Source organism: Cryptomeria japonica, chromosome 3, assembly GCF_030272615.1.
Source record: "Cryptomeria japonica chromosome 3, Sugi_1.0, whole genome shotgun sequence".
Taxonomy (NCBI): Eukaryota; Viridiplantae; Streptophyta; class Pinopsida; order Cupressales; family Cupressaceae; genus Cryptomeria; species Cryptomeria japonica.
In genome coordinates this window covers 796,509,291-796,516,699 of record NC_081407.1, presented here as the reverse complement: position 1 = coordinate 796,516,699, position 7,409 = coordinate 796,509,291, and the positions used below count along the sequence as shown (strand labels likewise).

The window sequence follows — 7,409 nt, the reverse complement described above, 5'->3', positions numbered from 1 at the left end:
ATCAAATGAGGGAGAAGTGTATGAGGAACCTTGAGCTAACCTATGGGTGTGAAAGCTAGATACAAAGACTGCATACTCTAAAGGAAGTTTGTCCAACAAGTTGTAAACCAATTGAGCATCTTTTTTGTCAATTCCACAATCCTTTAGCTTTGCTCTTAATTCAGTTGCTTTTGTGACATAATCTTGGATTGTATCAAAATCCTTGAGATCCAAAGTTGTGAGTTCACTATCAAGCTTGTAGCCCTTAATCTCATCAACTTGACCATACAATTTCTTAAAAATATCCCAAGCCTCTTTAATTGTTGTACACTTATCAATGTGAAAAATGAGGTCATCTAATACATACTTTCTAAGAGTTCCAAGTGCCATAGCATTCTTAGTAAGCCATTCAATTTGAGCATTAGGATCAGCCTTAGGATCAAGTGGTGTTGTAATAGTTTCATTTACATAATGAATGAGTTATTTTTCCATTAGTTTACTCCATGCCTTAATTTTCCATGATGCATAATTATGAGGAGTTAAAAGTGGAAATTTAGGAGAACCCATAGCACTAAAATGAAAAAAACACAAGATAGAGAGAGGCACAATCACACAAGACACCCCCCCAAAATACTCAATCAAGAAATCCCCCCAAAATAATGATTTTGGCACTTTATACTTATTGCATATACAATGGGCCACTTGCAAAACAAGGCAAAGTGGACTTCTTTTACAACTTCTCAAAATGAGATCTAAGAGACTTCAACAAATACTGCTAGTGATCTAAACTGAGTTCCAAGCAAAATGCAAGTACCAAATATGCCAAAAATGGCCAAATACAGAAAGTACAATTTCTACTTAAAATCACTGCAAACATATGGTAGATTATGAAAGTAGATGAAAAAATATGCACTTTAAAAAAAACGGCACCTAAAAAGGAGTCCATATGAGTCCAAATGAAGCCTCCAAAGTTGTAAAAATTGGGATTTCACGTTTTCCGAAAAACCTGTATCCGAAAATTAAAAAACTCCTGCATCACTATACATATCATGAAATTCTACCCCAAAACAAAAAAAATTGCTTGAACAAACGAGTCCGGATGAGTGAGATATCGCTATTTGAAAAATGCCTGCAAAATTATAATTTCTGGAAAATTTCCGCCGCAGCATCAAACTTCAAATGCCTCTAGATTTGGCCTCCGAAGTTCGATTTTGATTAAACAAAAAGCAAAACTGACTTTCTTGGACCTCCTAAATCCAATGGTAACCTCATATTTGACCCATCAAGCTTCAATAATAACTTGCAATAGAAAGCTCCAAAATGCAAACCCCAAATAGCATCAAATTTCTCTCAATTAGCAAACCAATGACACTCTAATGGCTCTGATACCATGTGAGACATGGACCAGCTCTGATACCATGTGAGATTTTGCCAAGATCAAGAGGCAATGGAAAGCACAAATAAGAGAGACAAAATAAATGATAGGAATAAACTGTATTCTATCAAGATGAAAATACTGATCAACTAGATCATCAATCGATACATACAATGAATATGAGTCTGCTTATATAGGCAAGGCTATATGGATATGTGAGCACACAAACATGACATGTGGCTCAATAAAAAACAAGGGTAGGTAGGAAATAGGTGTGGGTAGGTAGGAGAAACAATATAATATTCCACATGAGGTGGATCACCCACTAAATGTGGAGTGTAACAACAAGATCACACCATAAAAGGTGGAAATTCTCTTACACACACTATCCCAATGTGGCACAAACACCCAAGTGTCTCATACCCAAACTACTATGAAATGCATTCCTAAGTAAACTTAAGTAAAGTGTAATAATATCCATGATGAATAATTATTTATACCAACAAGAAGGTATAATTTTTAATGTTCTAGTGATATGTATAAGTTGTAGTTCAATTTTTTTAATTGAACAAAGCCAATTACAAAGAAATAATAACATTTCAAAAAGAATTACAAGAAAAAAAAATTAAAAAAAATTACAAATTATCTATCACGGATTGACAATATGCAAAATTAAAAACACTCATTCTGGCTAAGTAAATTATTCAACTATCTAACCAGCGGACTAGATCAACAACAAAGCATACAAATAGCATTTGAAACATTAATTATACTTGAAATTTAAAGAGTTTTTGGAATTGTCTAGAACATCTAGAATCTCCTTCATGCAATTCCACAAATTGATATTTAATCTGTTCCAAAAGCTTGTTGCAAGTAACATCCTTCTTAAATTGAAAACTTTTGTAAGAAGCATCCTTCTTAAGTTGAAAACACAAAGAGACGAGTTGTAACATGATGTCAGAGTAAAACTATAGTATTTCTACTTCTTGATGGGAAATGTGATTAGAAAACACAACTAAATATTTAGTTTTCCAAATATGCAACAAAATTGTTTGTTTTATTGAATCAAACAACCATATTCTTATGAAATCCAATATCCAAAGCAAACTTCTTTCTGGCCCAAAAAATGATAAAAAAATAGTAAAAAAATGGTCATTTATGCAGGTTATAGTTCAATTAATATGCATCTTGTGGCCAATCCATTGAAAACCCAAACAACAATCTATAAATCTATTGAAACTAATAGAGAAAAAATAAACTCTAGATAATTTAGGCATAGTAGTACTCCCTTTTAGGGACTAAATAATAGATCACCACCCTCTTGTCATGATGTTTTGATCAAATGTAAAAATTGTATGTAGAATGCATAGCTTTTCTCTTCTTAGTGCATATGAAACAAACACAAAATCTCAAGTATAAGGATGTTCCTTTATATTGATGATATTTTATCACTTTTTAGACAAGCAAACGATCTTGAAGTTAAAATGTAATCAATAATAAATATTAAACCCATCTCCATATAAATTTCAACTATATGCACTATAAAGATATAATTATATGGTGTACATGTGATACTGTGATACAACTTTATCCAAAAAATTCTATAATTTAATGTGTTCATAATTTGTAAGGAAATACATAAATATCTAAGTTACAAATAAATGTAAATAATAAAAAATAAGTAAATAATCTTACATAAAGGGTTGTGATAAAAACGTGTATTTGATCAATATTTAAAATAGGAATAAAATTGTAATAACATCTCTTGCACCAAGGATTTAGGGCATATTCTCATGCAAATGCTTAGCTTATTTTGGCTAGCACCTATTGCTCAATATTTTTAGGAATTATTTGTGGAGCATGGTCCCATGAATATTTATCTTTGTTGCTTATTTTTGAACAAAGACACCTTAACTTTGTATTAATAGTATTAATGTTAATTTGTGCCCTTAAAATTTGAAAACAAAAATAGAAATAAAATCTTAAAAAAAGAGGGAGAGCAAATTGTGAGTCACTTGGCATTTTTTTATTTCTAGGCCCCCGCCTTATCTTCCATGGTTTATTTTTAATTCCAAAACAATAGCTGTTCCACCAAAATAGGAAAAATTCTAAATCATCCTTTCTTTCACAATTTATTAAATTTAAGCAGAAAATAAAGTTAAACAGTCATGAAAAAGGACATTTTCTTTCCCGATTTAATAGATCTAAGCAAACGATTTAACAGTGACTTCAACTAGACCGATTTAGTAGATCTAGGCAGTCGTAGAAATAGTTGCAGGGAGGTGGATATCAAATATGGGTTTGAAGGGTTGGCTACCATAGAAAATGCTGGCGGATTCGACATGCAAAACCATGTTCAGCAGCAATATCATATATGAAGGGGATAACAACTTTTCGATCAGCATAATGGTGCATAAAATTGATCTGGAATTGTGGGTGGATGGAAATTGCAGCTGCTCTGCCAATGCCAATTGCACTGAAATTCTGAATCCCAATAACAACCAAAGAGCACACAGATGCTCTTGCATACCAGGCTTTCAGGGCGATGGATTTCTGGAAGGCTTTGGATGCATAAAAGGTAACACAAATGCCATTTATTTTCTCTGTTTTCCATGGCGATTCACAACTGATTTGATTTTGGAATGTGAATTTGGTTTTGGCTGTTTAGCTGTTTAATTCAGAGTTTCAATCGAGTATTGGTTGTTTAATCTTCTGTATAATGGTTTTTTTTTTGTTTAAAGGCCTAATAGATGCTAGGTGCTTCTCTGAACATGTTGCAGTAAACCTCATCTTCAATTTTGTTTTTGATTTCAATTTCAAAGTCGATTCAAATTTCAAACCTTTTTCATACTTAAAATTTATAATTTGATGTAGATTCAGATTGCAATTCTTTTGTAAGCTGTAGCACAGACACAGAAAATTTCGTCATGATCTTCTGTGAGTTCTACCCCACAAAAACAGAAAATCAACTGGGCACTTCAGATCTGTTTTTGCTTTTCAGTTTCAATTACTTTTTCAGTCTGAGAATCTTAAGAAATTATTTTTCCCTCTTGCTTTCAGCGGTTGTTGCAATTATCGTTGTGGTTTTAGCCGTTGTTGTTGTATACTACAGAAGACGAGCATCTGAAGTCAAAAAGAGAACAGTAAGCGTGAAAAGGCTATTGTCTGCCACTGGAACAATGAAAATTCCGATCTACAGCTACAGGGTGCTGGAAAAAGCTACAAAAAACTTTTCAGATAAAGAAAAGCTAGGGTGTGGAGCATTTGGAACCGTGTACGCAGGAAAGCTTTCAAGAAGACGCTTTGTGGCCGTGAAGAAAATCAGGTATATGGGCGGTGATGACAATGGCATAGAACGAGTTCTGAATGAAATCAAACTTATATCTTCAGTGGATCACCCAAATCTTCTTAGACTTCTGGGCTGTTGTCTGGAAGGAAGAGAACCCATTCTTGTCTATGAATTTATGCCCAATGGCACGCTTTGGGAGCACCTGAGAAGAGAAAGAGGGGAAGGGCTTTCATGGAGAAAACGATTAAAAATAGCTGTAGAAACCGCAGCAGCTCTTGCTTACCTTCATTCCTCCATTAATCCTCCAATTTACCACAGGGACATCAAATCCAGCAACATTCTTCTGGATTATGATTTCAATTGCAAAGTTGCAGATTTTGGGTTGTCAAAGCTTGTTTTGTCAGAATCTTCCCACATTTCCACAGCTCCCCAAGGAACTCCAGGCTATGTGGATCCTCAATACCATCAGAATTTCCATCTCTCTGATAAAAGCGATGTGTACAGTTTTGGGGTAGTGTTAGTAGAGATGATCACTGCGCTCAAATTAGTAGATTTCTCGCGCTGTAAGGATGAGATCAATTTTGGCATGCTTGGCTGTAAAAGCAATTGGATCAGGCAATGTTGATAAAATTGTGGATCCTTTTCTCATGGCGGATAAGGATTCGTCTGTGAGATCAAGTGTGCACAGAGTCGCTGAACTTGCATTTAGGTGCTTACAATTTGATAAAGATGCAAGACCTTGCATGACAGAGGCTGCAAACTATTTGTCCTCCATTGCAGATGAACAAGGAGAAGAAGTTAATGGAGGTTTAAAGATTGTGGCGCTTCAGACATCCGCACCACAGTTTGATCAAGATCCCTGTTTTAGCAGCCTCGGCTCTGTGTCAAGTGATTCTGTTTTATAATTCCCCATCTTAATTAATTGTTCTACCATTATACAACCGGAATGTAGCTCCTTCCAAAAAAATTTCATTCTGGACTTCGAATTCTTCTCGAACATTTGAGGCCATTATATCTACATTTTGGAATGAACATCTGTCTCTTTCATGCGATTCACATAATGATCATCTGATCCGAATGGATATAGAAGATGTACCAGAACAAAAAAAAAGTCCTCATGATGATCTTCATGCGTTTGAGCAAGCGTTGTCCCAAGAGTAATCGTATCAGAAGTCAGAATTTAAACCAAACAAGTGTCCTTAAAGCTTCTGGTAATCCTCGAAATTTAACTGTGGTCTCCTTAAAAATCCATAAATAGGCATATACGCTAACCTGAGAGGGATGACTCTATTAGTTGGCAAATTGTGAGAGATATTTGCATATTTAAGTTCTGTACATAACAGACTGGCTTAAATAGCACACATTAAATGTTTTGTTCGTGTAAGGTTCGTTTGCTATATGAAAGAGCAACTACTCATTTGTTTTGTCCCACATTTGTAGGGCGAGGGAAAGTAAGGTAGTATGAGCTATAAATATGTCTTAATACAATTCAAGGCTTATTATCATTTTAGTTAAAGACAACAATTGTAAAATATAAATTTGAATATCTGATATTATCTTAAATCAAATTTGATATCATTTATATAATAATAAGATTAAAATTAATATAATAATAATAAGAGAAGTAATAAAAAAAAAAAAAAGGAAGATAATGAGAGAGGGAGAGATGAAGAGATAGAAAGGTAAAGATATATGAGGTGATATAAAGAGAGTAGAGATAAGTAGATATATGCATAGAGAGAGAAAGAGAGATAGAGGAGGATAGAGGAGGAATGAAGCGAATAGGAGAGAGATATGTAGATAATGAGACATAGATAGAGAGGGAGAGGAGAGATTTGAAGATAGAGAGGGAGAGGAGAGATTTAAAGAAAAAGATAGAGGGGAAAGAAAAAGATAAAGGGGGAATAGTTAGAAATTGAGAGATAGAGATAGAGATAGGGATAGGGAGGGAGAAACAAAGAGTTTGTGTGTGAGTGAGTATTTTTGTTTTTGATAATTAAATAGCTGATAAGGGGCATCACCCATTATATTAAAGATAAAAGGTTTATACATTGCTAGCTAGAGAAGGTTGCAAGGTGTTTTGACAGAAACTATATCCAAACTATGACATTTCACTATTTTCTAGCTACTAACTTTGCTAGCTAATATAACACCCAAAGACTTAACGAAATTGGGGTTGATACTACCATATAGAATAACATGATAAAACATATCAAAAAAGCCCATATACTACAAAATTGGGCATAGATACTTAATGATAATTACAAGACCCAATCACTCATCCTCTGCTTCTTCTGCCACCTCTGCTACCCCGTCCTCCAGATCACGCATCCTTCGAGCCGCAACCACCCTCATCACCACCAGACATTCCATACCACAGTCAAGATGAGCCATAGAAGTCACCACCTCTTCCACATCCCTAGCATCATTCAACACCCACTTTTCCCCACAACCTAAACCCCAGTCGTTGTTTGGTGTCACCTCGCCATTCTCATTCACTCCAATATCCATGTGTCCCTGCAAACCACCCTCCTCCACAAATATCCTCTGCCACTTATCATCGAATCCTGATAGAATACCAGTAACTTGCAAGAGAAAAATAATATTTTGATCCTTCTCCCCCAATTGGCCACCAACATTTGAGGATTTAGGGTTTAGACAATCACATATTTCTTTACCTCTGCACCCCTGTCCTGAGACATGTAGTAGTTTTGTAGAAGAGGAATGCAAAGATTGTCATCCACATTGTCAAGGCTGCATCAATCT

The 7,409-nt window shown here is 34.9% G+C and overlaps 1 pseudogene; it reads left to right on the top strand.

The window, feature by feature from the left end:
* The first annotated feature begins 3,571 nt into the window (after nt 1–3,571).
* LOC131075813 (wall-associated receptor kinase-like 14) lies at nt 3,572–5,946 on the top strand (annotated as a pseudogene).
* Nucleotides 5,947–7,409: the final 1,463 nt, after the last annotated feature.